Source organism: Hypanus sabinus, chromosome 9 (genome assembly GCF_030144855.1).
Source record: "Hypanus sabinus isolate sHypSab1 chromosome 9, sHypSab1.hap1, whole genome shotgun sequence".
Classification (NCBI taxonomy): domain Eukaryota; kingdom Metazoa; phylum Chordata; class Chondrichthyes; order Myliobatiformes; family Dasyatidae; genus Hypanus; species Hypanus sabinus.
The window spans coordinates 54,914,367-54,929,659 of NC_082714.1; the positions used below are offsets into that span (position 1 = coordinate 54,914,367).

General features: G+C 49.8%; 1 pseudogene; it reads left to right on the forward strand.

Moving 5' to 3' along the window:
- The first annotated feature begins 1,027 nt into the window (after positions 1-1,027).
- On the forward strand, positions 1,028-14,725 carry LOC132398842 (uncharacterized; annotated as a pseudogene).
- The last annotated feature ends 568 nt before the right edge of the window (positions 14,726-15,293 follow it).

A 15,293-nucleotide genomic window follows, 5' to 3' on the forward strand; every position in this document is an offset into this window, starting at 1 on the left:
ACATCATACACCATAACCTCCTACACTACCACATCCTGCAACACCACTTCCTACACCACCACCTCCTACACCATCACCTCATATACCACCACCTCCAACACCATCACCTCCTTCACCATCACCTCTTACACCATCACCTCCTACACCGTCACCTCCGGCACCATCATCTCCCTCACCACCAGCTCCTACACCATCACCTCCTACATCATCACCTCCTACACCATCACCTCATAAACCATCAAATCCTACACCATCACCTCCTACTCCACCACTTCCTACACCTTCACCTCCTAAACCATCAAATCCTACTCCATCATCTCCTACACCATAACCACCTACACCATCACCTCCTACACCATCACCTCCTACGCCATCACCTCCTACACCACCACCCCCTACACCATCACCTCCTACACCACCACTTCCTGCAACACCACTTCCTACACCATCACCTTCACGACCACCCTTTCACCATCACCTCCAACACCATCAACTCTTACACCACCACCTCCTACACAATCATCTCTTACCCCACCATCTCCTGCACCACCACCTGCTACACCATAACCTACTTCACCATCACCTCTTACACCATCACCTCCTACACCATCACTTCCTACACCATCACTTCCTACACCAACACCTCCTACACCATCACCTCCTTCACCATCACCTCCTGTACCACCACCTCCTACACCATCACCTACTTCACCATCACCTCTTACACCATCACCTGCTACACCATCAGTCCCTAGACCATCACTTCCTACACCCATCTCCTACACCATCACCTCCTTCACCATCACCTCCTGTACCACCAGCTCCTACACCATCACCTCCTACACTACCACTTCCTGCAACACCACTTCCTACACCACCACCTCCTACACCAACACCTCCTACATCATCAACTCCTACACCATCACCTCCTACATCATCACCTCCTACACCACCACCTCCTACACTATCACATCCTACACTATCAATTCCTACACCATCACTTCCTACACTATCACTTCCTACACCATCACCTCCTTCACCACCACCTCCTTCATTATCACCTCCTTCACCATCACCCCCTACACCATCACCTCCTACAACAACACATCCTACACCATAACCTCCTACACTACCACTTCCTGCAACAACACTTCCTACACCACCACCTCCTACACCATCACCTCCTACATCATCACCTCCTACACCATCACCTCCTACATCATCACCTTCTACACCACCACCTCCTACACTATCAACTCCTACACCATCACTTCCTACACTTTCACTTCCTATACCATCACCTCTTACACCACCTCCTGCACCAACACCACCTTCACCACCACCTCCTGCACTATCACCTCCTACATCATCATTTCCTACACCATCACTTCCTACACTATCACTTGGTACACCATCACCTCCTACACTATCACTTCCTACACCATCACCTCCTACACCATCACCTCCTTCACCACCACCTCCTTCATTATCACCTCCTTCACCATCACCTCCTTCACCATCACCTCTTACACCATCACCTCCTACACCAACACCTCCTACACAATCAACTCTTACAACACCACTTCCTGCACCACCACCTCCTACACCATCACCTCATATACCACCACCTCCAACACCATCACCTCCTTCACCATCACCTCTTACACCATCACCTCCTACACCATCACCTCTGGCACCATCATCTCCCTCACCATCAGCTCCTACACCATCACCTCCTGCACTATCAATTCCTACACCATCAACTCCTTCACCACCACCTCCTTCATTATCACCTCCTTCACCATCACCCCCTACACCATCACCTCCTACAACAACACATCCTACACCATCACCTCCTACATCATCACCTCCTACACCACCACCTCCTACACTATCAATTCCTACACCATCACTTCCTACACTTTCACTTCCTACACCATCACCTCTTACACCACCTCCTGCACCGTCACCTCCTACATCAGCTCTTCCTACACCATCACCTCCTACACCATCACTTCCTACACCATCACCTCCTACACCATCACCTCCTTCACCACCACCTCCTTCATTATCACCTCCTTCACCATCACCTCCTACAACAACACATCCTACACCATAACCTCCTACACTACCACTTCCTGCAACACCACTTCCTACACCACCACCTCCTACACCATCACCTCCTACATCATCACCTCCTACACCACCACCTCCTTCATTATCACCTCCTTCACCATCACCCCCTACACCATCACCTCCTACAACAACACATCCTACACCATCACCTCCTACATTATCACCTCCTACACCACCACCTCCTACACTATCAATTCCTACACCATCACTTCCTACACTTTCACTTCCTACACCATCACCTCTTACACCACCTCCTGCACCGTCACCTCCTACATCAGCTCTTCCTACACCATCACCTCCTACACCATCACTTCCTACACCATCACCTCCTACACCATCACCTCCTTCACCACCACCTCCTTCATTATCACCTCCTTCACCATCACCCCCTACACCATCACCTCCTACAACAACACATCCTACACCATAACCTCCTACACTACCACTTCCTGCAACACCACTTCCTACACCACCACCTCCTACACCATCACCTCCTACATCATCACCTCCTACACCATCACCTCCTACATCATCACCTTCTACACCACCACCTCCTACACTATCAACTCCTACACCATCACTTCCTACACTTTCACTTCCTACACCATCACCTCTTACACCACCTCCTGCACCAACACCACCTTCACCACCACCTCCTGCACTATCACCTCCTACATCATCATTTCCTACACCATCACTTCCTACACTATCACTTGGTACACCATCACCTCCTACACTATCACTTCCTACACCACCACCTCCTACACCATCACCTCCTACATCATCACCTCCTACACCATCACCTCCTACATCATCACCTCCTACACCACCACCTCCTACACTATCACATCCTACACTATCAATTCCTACACCATCACTTCCTACACTATCACTTCCTACACCATCACCTCTTACACCACCTCCTGACCAAAACCACCTTCACCACTACCTCCTGCACTGTCACCTCCTACATCATCATTTCCTACACCATCACTTCCTACACTATCACTTGGTACTCCATCACCTCCTACACTATCACTTCCTACACCATCACCTCCTACACCATCACCTCCTTCACCACCACCTCTTTCATTATCACCTCCTTCACCATCACCCCCTACACCATCACCTCCTACAACAACACATCATACACCATAACCTCCTACACTACCACATCCTGCAACACCACTTCCTACACCACCACCTCCTACACAATCACCACCTACATCATCACCTCCTACACCATCACCACCGACATCATCACCTCCTACACTATTACATCCTACACTATCAATACCTACACCATAACTTCCTACACTATCTCTTCCTACACCATCACCTCTTACACCACCTCCTGCACCAACACCACCTTCACCACCACCTCATGCACTGTCACCTCCTACATCATCATTTCCTACACCATCACTTCCTACACTATCACTTGGTACACCATCACGTCCTACACTATCACCTCCTACACCATCACCTCCTACACCACCACCTCCTACACTATCACATCCTACACTATCAATTCCTACACCATCACTTCCTACACTTTCACTTCCTACACCATCACCTCTTACACCACCTCCTGCACCAACACCACCTTTACCAACACCTCCTGCACCGTCACCTCCTACAACATCACCTCCTACAACAACACATCCTACACCATAACCCACCTCCTGCACCATCACCTCCTACACCACCACCTCCTACACTATCACATCCTACACCATCACCTCCTTCATCATCACCTCTAGCACTATCACCACATACACCAACACCACCTACAGTCATCTCTTACACCACCTCCTACACCATCACCTCCAACACCATCACCTCCTGTACCACCAACTACTACACCATCACCTCCTTCACCATCACCTCTTACACCATCACCTCCTACACCATCACTTCCTACACTATTACTTCCTACACCATCACCTCCTACACCATCACCTCCTTCACCACCACCTCCTTCATTATCACCTCCTTCACCATCACCTCCTTCACCATCACCTCTTACACCATCACCTCCTACACCAACACCTCCTACACAATCAACTCTTACAACACCACTTCCTGCACCAGCACCTCCTACACCATCACCTCATATACCACCACCTCCAACACCATCACCTCCTTCACCATCACCTCTTACACCATCACCTCCTACACCATCACCTCCGGCACCATCATCTCCCTCACCATCATCTCCTACACCATCACCTCCTGCACTATCAATTCCTACACCATCAACTCCTTCACCACCACCTCCTTCATTATCACCTCCTTCACCATCACCCCCTACACCATCACCTCCTACAACAACACATCCTACACCATCACCTCCTACATCATCACCTCCTACACCACCACCTCCTACACTATCAATTCCTACACCATCACTTCCTACACGTTCACTTCCTACACCATCACCTCTTACACCACCTCCTGCACCGTCACCTCCTACATCAGCTCTTCCTACACCATCACCTCCTACACCATCACTTCCTACACCATCACCTCCTACACCATCACCTCCTTCACCACCACCTCCTTCATTATCACCTCCTTCACCATCACCCCCTACACCATCACCTCCTACAACAACACATCCTACACCATAACCTCCTACACTACCACTTCCTGCAACACCACTTCCTACACCACCACCTCCTACACCATCACCTCCTACATCATCACCTCCTACACCACCACCTCCTTCATTATCACCTCCTTCACCATCACCCCCTACACCATCACCTCCTACAACAACACATCCTACACCATCACCTCCTACATCATCACCTCCTACACCACCACCTCCTACACTATCAATTCCTACACCATCACTTCCTACACTTTCACTTCCTACACCATCACCTCTTACACCACCTCCTGCACCGTCACCTCCTACATCAGCTCTTCCTACACCATCACCTCCTACACCATCACTTCCTACACCATCACCTCCTACACCATCACCTCCTTCACCACCACCTCCATCATTATCACCTCCTTCACCATCACCCCCTACACCATCACCTCCTACAACAACACATCCTACACCATAACCTCCTACACTACCACTTCCTGCAACACCACTTCCTACACCACCACCTCCTACACCATCACCTCCTACATCATCACCTCCTACACCACCACCTCCTTCATTATCACCTCCTTCACCATCACCCCCTACACCATCACCTCCTACAACAACACATCCTACACCATCACCTCCTACATTATCACCTCCTACACCACCACCTCCTACACTATCAATTCCTACACCATCACTTCCTACACTTTCACTTCCTACACCATCACCTCTTACACCACCTCCTGCACCGTCACCTCCTACATCAGCTCTTCCTACACCATCACCTCCTACACCATCACTTCCTACACCATCACCTCCTACACCATCACCTCCTTCACCACCACCTCCTACATTATCACCTCCTTCACCATCACCCCCTACACCATCACCTCCTACAACAACACATCCTACACCATAACCTCCTACACTACCACTTCCTGCAACACCACTTCCTACACCACCACCTCCTACACCATCACCTCCTACATCATCACCTCCTACACCATCACCTCCTACATCATCACCTTCTACACCACCACCTCCTACACTATCAACTCCTACACCATCACTTCCTACACTTTCACTTCCTACACCATCACCTCTTACACCACCTCCTGCACCAACACCACCTTCACCACCACCTCCTGCACTATCACCTCCTACATCATCATTTCCTACACCATCACTTCCTACACTATCACTTGGTACACCATCACCTCCTACACTATCACTTCCTACACCACCACCTCCTACACCATCACCTCCTACATCATCACCTCCTACACCATCACCTCCTACATCATCACCTCCTACACCACCACCTCCTACACTATCACATCCTACACTATCAATTCCTACACCATCACTTCCTACACTATCACTTCCTACACCATCACCTCTTACACCACCTCCTGCACCAAAACCACCTTCACCACCACCTCCTGCACTGTCACCTCCTACATCATCATTTCCTACACCATCACTTCCTACACTATCACTTGGTACTCCATCACCTCCTACACTATCACTTCCTACACCATCACCTCCTACACCATCACCTCCTTCACCACCACCTCTTTCATTATCACCTCCTTCACCATCACCCCCTACACCATCACCTCCTACAACAACACATCATACACCATAACCTCCTACACTACCACATCCTGCAACACCACTTCCTACACCACCACCTCCTACACAATCACCACCTACATCATCACCTCCTACACCATCACCTCCGACATCATCACCTCCTACACTATTACATCCTACACTATCAATACCTACACCATAACTTCCTACACTATCTCTTCCTACACCATCACCTCTTACACCACCTCCTGCACCAACACCACCTTCATCACCACCTCATGCACTGTCACCTCCTACATCATCATTTCCTACACCATCACTTCCTACACTATCACTTGGTACACCATCACCTCCTACACTATCACTTCCTACACCATCACCTCCTACACCATCACCTCCTTCACCACCACCTCCTTCATTATCACCTCCTTCACCATCACCTCCTTCACCATCACCTTTTACACCATCACCTCCTACACCAACACCTCCTACACAATCAACTCTTACAACACCACTTCCTGCACCACCACCTCCTACACCATCACCTCATATACCACCACCTCCAACACCATCACCTCCTTCACCATCACCTCTTACACCATCACCTCCTACACCATCACCTCCGGCACCATCATCTCCCTCACCATCATCTCCTACACCATCACCTCCTGCACTATCAATTCCTACACCATCAACTCCTTCACCACCACCTCCTTCATTATCACCTCCTTCACCATCACCCCCTACACCATCACCTCCTACAACAACACATCCTACACCATCACCTCCTACATCATCACCTCCTACACCACCACCTCCTACACTATCAATTCCTACACCATCACTTCCTACACGTTCACTTCCTACACCATCACCTCTTACACCACCTCCTGCACCGTCACCTCCTACATCAGCTCTTCCTACACCATCACCTCCTACACCAATCACTTCCTACACCATCACCTCCTGCACCAAAACCACCTTCACCACCACCTCCTGCACTGTCACCTCCTACATCATCATTTCCTACACCATCACTTCCTACACTATCACTTGGTACACCATCACCTCCTACACTATCACTTCCTACACCATCACCTCCTACAACAACACATCATACACCATAACCTCCTACACTACCACATCCTGCAACACCACTTCCTACACCACCACCTCCTACACAATCACCACCTACATCATCACCTCCTACACCATCACCTCCAACATCATCACCTCCTACACTATTACATCCTACACTATCAATACCTACACCATAACTTCCTACACTATCTCTTCCTACACCATCACCTCTTACACCACCTCCTGCACCAACACCACCTTCACCACCAGCTCCTGCACTGTTACCTCCTACATCATCATTTCCTACACCATCACTTCCTACACTATCACTTCCTACACCATGACCTCCTACACCATCACCTCCTTCACCACCACCTCCTTCATTATCACCTCCTTCACCATTCACCCCCTACACCATCACCTCCTACAACAACACATCCTACACCATCACCTCCTACATCATCACCTCCTACACCAACACCTCCTACACTATCAATTCCTACACCATCACTTCCTACACTTTCACTTCCTACACCATCACCTCTTACACCACCTCCTGTACCAACACCACCTTTACCAACACCTCCTGCACCGTCACCTCCTACATCATCTCCTCCTACACCATCACCTCCTACACCATCACTTCCTACACCATCACCTCCTACACCATCACCTCCTTCACCACCACCTCCTTCATTATCACCTCCTTCAACCATCACCCCATACACCATCACCTCCTACAACAACACATCCTACACCATAACCTCCTACACTAACCACTTCCTGCAACACCACTTCCTACACACCACCACCTCCTACACCATCACCTCCTGCATCATCACCTCCTACACCATCACCTCCTACATCATCACCTCCTACACTATCAATCTCCTACACCATCACTTCCTACACTTTCACTTCCTACACCACCACCTCCTACACTATCAACTCCTACACATCACTTCCTACACTTTCACTTCTTACACCATCACCTCTTACACCACCTCCTGCACCAACACCACCTTCACCACCACCTCATGCACTGTCACCTCCTACATCATCATTTCCTACACCATCACTTCCTACACTATCACTTGGTACACCATCACCTCCTACACTATCACTTCCTACACCATCACCTCCTACACCATCACCTCCTTCACCACCACCTCCTTCATTATCACCTCCTTCACCATCACCTCCTTCACCATCACCTCTTACACCATCACCTCCTACACCAACACCTCCTACACAATCAACTCTTACAACACCACTTCCTGCACCACCACCTCCTACACCATCACCTCATATACCACCACCTCCAACACCATCACCTCCTTCACCATCACCTCTTACACCATCACCTCCTACACCATCACCTCCGGCACCATCATCTCCCTCACCATCACCTCCTACACCATCACCTCCTGCACCATCACCTCATATACCACCACCTCCAACACCATCACCTCCTTCACCATCACCTCTTACACCATCACCTCCTACACCATCACCTCCGGCACCATCATCTCCCTCACCATCACCTCCTACACCATCACCTCCTGCACCATCACCTCCTGCACCATCACCTCCTACACCACCAGCTCCTACACCACCACCTCCAACATCATCACCTCCTACACCATCACCTCATAAACCATCAAATCCTACACCATCACCTCCTACTCCACCACTTCCTACACCTTCACCTCCTAAACCATCAAATCCTACTCCATCATCTCCTACACCATAACCTCCTACACCATCACCTCCTACACCATCACCTCCTACTCCATCACCTCCTACACCACCACCCCCTACAACATCACCTCCTACACCACCACTTCCTGCAACACCACTTCCTACACCATCACCTTGACGACCACCTCTTTCACCATCACCTCCAACACAATCATCTCTTACACCACCATCTCCTGCACCACCACCTGCTACACCATAACCTACTTCACCATCACCTCTTACACCATCACCTCCTACACCATCACTTCCTACACCATCACATCCTACACCAACACCTCCTACACCATCACCTCCTTCACCATCACCTCCTGTACCACCACCTCCTACACCATCACCTACTACACCATAAACTTCCTACAACATCACTTCCTACACCATAACCTCCTTCACCATCACCCCCTACACCATCACCTCCTACAACAACACATCCTACACCATAACCTCCTACACTACCACTTCCTGCAACACCACTTCCTACACCACCATCTCCTACACTATCAATTCCTACACCATCACTTCCTACACTTTCACTTCCTACACCATCAACTCCTTCACCACCACCTCCTTCATTATCACCTCCTTCACCATCACCCCCTACACCATAACCTCCTACAACACATCCTACACCAGCACCTCCTACATTATCACCTCCTACACCACCACCTCCTACACTATCAATTCCTACACCATCACTTCCTACACTTTCACTTCCTACACCATCACCTCTTACACCACCTCCTGCACCAACACCACCTTTACCAACACCTCCTACATCATCTCCTCCTACACCATCACCTCCTACACTTTCACTTTCTACACCATCACCTCCTACACCATCACCTCCTTCACCACCACCTCCTTCATTATCACCTCCTTCACCATCACCCCCTACACCATCACCTCCTACAACAACACATCCAACACCATAACTTCCTACACTACCACTTCCTGCATCACCACTTCCTACAAAACCACCCCCTACACCATCACCTCCTACATCATCACCTCCTACACCATCACCTCCTACATCATCACCTCCTACACCATCACCTCCTACATCATCACCACCTTCACCACCACCTCATGCACTGTCACCTCCTACATCATCATTTCCTACACCATCACTTCCTACACTATCACTTGGTACACCATCACCTCCTACACTATCACTTCCTACACCATCACCTCCTACACCATCACCTCCTTCACCACCACCTCCTTCATTATCACCTCCTTCACCATCACCTCCTTCACCATCACCTCCTTCACCATCACCTCTTACACCATCACCTCCTACACCAACACCTCCTACACAATCAACTCTTACAACACCACTTCCTGCACCACCACCTCCTACACCATCACCTCATATACCACCACCTCCAACACCATCACCTCCTTCACCATCACCTCTTACACCATCACCTCCTACACCATCACCTCCGGCACCATCATCTCCCTCACCATCACCTACTACACCATCACCTATTGCTCCATCATCTCCTACACCATCACCTCCTACACCATAAACTTCCTACAACATCACTTCCTACACCATAACCTCCTACACCATCACCTCCTACACCATCACCTCCTACCCAATCAACTCCTACCCCATCACCTCCTACCCCATCAACTCCTACACCATCACTTCCTACACCATAACCTCCTACACCATCACCCTCACCAGCACCTCCTTCACCATCACCTCCTGCACCATCACCTCCTACACCATCACCCCCTACACCATCACCTCCTACACCATCACCTCCTGCACCATCACCTCCTACAACATCAACTCCTGCACCATCACCTCCTACACCAACAGCTCCTACACCACCACCTCCAACATCATCACCTCCTACACCATCACCTCATAAACCATCAAATCCTACACCATCACCTCCTACTCCACCACTTCCTACACCTTCACCTCCTAAACCATCAAATCCTACTCCATCATCTCCTACACCATAACCTCCTACACCATCACCTCCTACATCATCACCTCCTACGCCATCACCTCCTACACCACCACCCCCTACAACATCACCTCCTACACCACCACTTCCTGCAACACCACTTCCTACACCATCACCTTGACGACCACCTCTTTCACCATCACCTCCAACACCATCAACTCTTACACCACCACCTCCTACACAATCATCTCTTACACCACCATCTCCTGCACCACCACCTACTACACCATAACCTACTTCACCATCACCTCTTACACCATCACCTCCTACACCATCACTCCCTAGACCATCACTTCTTACACCAACACCTCCTACACCATCACCTCCTTCACGATCACCTCCTGTACCACCAGCTCCTGCACCATCACCTCCTACAGTACCACTTCCTGCAACACCACTTCCTACACCACCACCTCCTACACCATCACCTCCTACATCATCAACTCCTACACCATCACCTCCTACATCATCACCTCCTACACCACCACCTCCTACACTATCACATCCTACACTATCAATTCCTACACCATCACTTCCTACACTATCACTTCCTACACCATCAACTCCTTCACCACCACCTCCTTCATTATCACCTCCTTCACCATCACCCCCTACACCATCACCTCCAACAACAACACATCCTACACCATCACCTCCTACATCATCACCTCCTACACCACCACCTCCTACACTATCAATTCCAACACCATCACTTCCTACACTTTCACTTCCTACACCATCACCTCTTACACTACCTCCTGCACCGTCACCTCATACATCAGCTCTTCCTACACCATCACCTCCTACACCATCACTTCCTACACCATCACCTCCTTCACCACCAACTCCTTCATTATCACCTCCTTCACCATCACCCCCTACACCATCACCTCCTACAACAACACATCCTACACCATAACCTCCTACACTACCACTTCCTGCAACAACACTTCCTACACCACCACCTCCTACACCATCACCTCCTACATCATCACCTCCTACACCATCACCTCCTACATCATCACCTTCTACACCACCACCTCCTACACTATCAACTCCTACACCATCACTTCCTACACTTTCACTTCCTATACCATCACCTCTTACACCACCTCCTGCACCAACACCACCTTCACCACCACCTCCTACACTATCACCTCCTACATCATCATTTCCTACACCATCACTTCCTACACTATCACTTGGTACACCATCACCTCCTACACTATCACTTCCTACACCATCACCTCCTACACCATCATCTCCTTCACCACCACCTCCTTCATTATCACCTCCTTCACCATCACCTCCTTCACCATCACCTCTTACACCATCACCTCCTACACCACCTCCTACACAATCAACTCTTACAACACCACTTCCTGCACCACCACCTCCTACACCATCACCTCATATACCACCACCTCCAACACCATCACCTCCTTCACCATCACCTCTTACACCATCACCTCCTACACCATCACCTCCGGCACCATCATCTCCCTCACCATCAGCTCCTACACCATCACCTCCTGCACTATCAATTCCTACACCATCAACTCCTTCACCACCACCTCCTTCATTATCACCTCCTTCACCATCACCCCCTACACCATCACCTCCTACAACAACACATCCTACACCATCACCTCCTACATCATCAGCTCCTACACCACCACCTCCTACACTATCAATTCCTACACCATCACTTCCTACACTTTCACTTCCTACACCATCACCTCTTACACCACCTCCTGCACCGTCACCTCCTACATCAGCTCTTCCTACACCATCACCTCCTACACCATCACTTCCTACACCATCACCTCCTACACCATCACCTCCTTCACCACCACCTCCTTCATTATCACCTCCTTCACCATCACCTCCTACAACAACACATCCTACACCATAACCTCCTACACTACCACTTCCTGCAACACCACTTCCTACACCACCACCTCCTACACCATCACCTCCTACATCATCACCTCCTACACCACCACCTCCTTCATTATCACCTCCTTCACCATCACCCCCTACACCATCACCTCCTACAACAACACATCCTTCACCATAACCTCCTACACTACCACTTCCTGCAACACCACTTCCTACACCACCACCTCCTACACCATCACCTCCTACATCATCACCTCCTACACCATCACCTCCTACATCATCACCTTCTACACCACCACCTCCTACACTATCAACTCCTACACCATCACTTCCTACACTTTCACTTCCTATACCATCACCTCTTACACCACCTCCTGCACCGTCACCTCCTACATCAGCTCTTCCTACACCATCACCTCCTACACCATCACCTCCTGTACCACCACCTCCTACACCATCACCTCCTACATCATCACCTCCTACACCATCACGTCCTACATCATCACCTCCTACACCACCACCTCCTACACTATCACATCCTACACTATCAATTCCTACACCATCACTTCCTACACTATCACTTCCTACACCATCACCTCTTACACCACCTCCTGCACCAAAACCACCTTCACCACCACCTCCTGCACTGTCACCTCCTACATCATCATTTCCTACACCATCACTTCCTACACTATCACTTGGTACTCCATCACCTCCTACACTATCACTTCCTACACCATCACCTCCTACACCATCACCTCCTTCACCACCACCTCTTTCATTATCACCTCCTTCACCATCACCCCCTACACCATCACCTCCTACAACAACACATCATACACCATAACCTCCTACACTACCACTTCCTGCAACACCACTTCCTACACCACCACCTCCTACACAATCACCACCTACATCATCACCTCCTACACCATCACCACCGACATCATCACCTCCTACACTATTACATCCTACACTATCAATACCTACACCATAACTTCCTACACTATCTCTTCCTACACCATCACCTCTTACACCACCTCCTGCACCAACACCACCTTCACCACCACCTCATGCACTGTCACCTCCTACATCATCATTTCCTACACCATCACTTCCTACACTATCACTTGGTACACCATCACGTCCTACACTATCACCTCCTACACCATCACCTCCTACACCATCACCTCCTTCACCATCACCTCCTTCATTATCACCTCCTTCACCATCACCCCCTACAACATCACCTCCTACAACAACACATCCTACACCATAACCTCTTACACGATCACCTCCTGCACCATCACCTCCTACACCACCACCTCCTACACTATCACATCCTACACCATCACCTCCTTCATCATCACCTCCTGCACCATCACCTCCTGCACCATCACCTCCTGCACCATCACCTCCTGCACCATCACCTCCTACACCACCAGCTCCTACACCACCACCTCCAACATCATCACCTCCTACACCATCACCTCATAAACCATCAAATCCTACACCATCACCTCCTACTCCACCACTTCCTACACCTTCACCTCCTAAACCATCAAATCCTACTCCATCATCTCCTACACCATAACCTCCTACACCATCACCTCCTACACCATCACCTCCTACACCACCACCCCCTACAACATCACCTCCTACACCACCACTTCCTGCAACACCACTTCCTACACCATCACCTTGACGACCACCTCTTTCACCATCACCTCCAACACCATCAACTCTTACACCACCACCTCCTACACAATCATCTCTTACACCACCATCTCCTGCACCACCACCTGCTACACCATAACCTACTTCACCATCACCTCTTACACCATCACCTCCTACACCATCACTTCCTACACCATCACATCCTACACCAACACCTCCTACACCATCACCTCCTTCACCATCACCTCCTGTACCACCACCTCCTACACCATCACCTACTTCACCATCACCTCTTACACCATCACCTCCTACACCATCACTCCCTAGACCATCACTTCCTACACCAACACCTCCTACACCATCACCTCCTTCACCATCACCTCCTGTACCACCAGCTCCTGCACCATCACCTCCTACAGTACCACTTCCTGCAACACCACTTCCTACACCACCACCTCCTACACCAACACCTCCTACACAATCAACTCTTACAACACCACTTCCTGCACCACCACCTCCTACACCATCACCTCATATACCACCACCTCCAA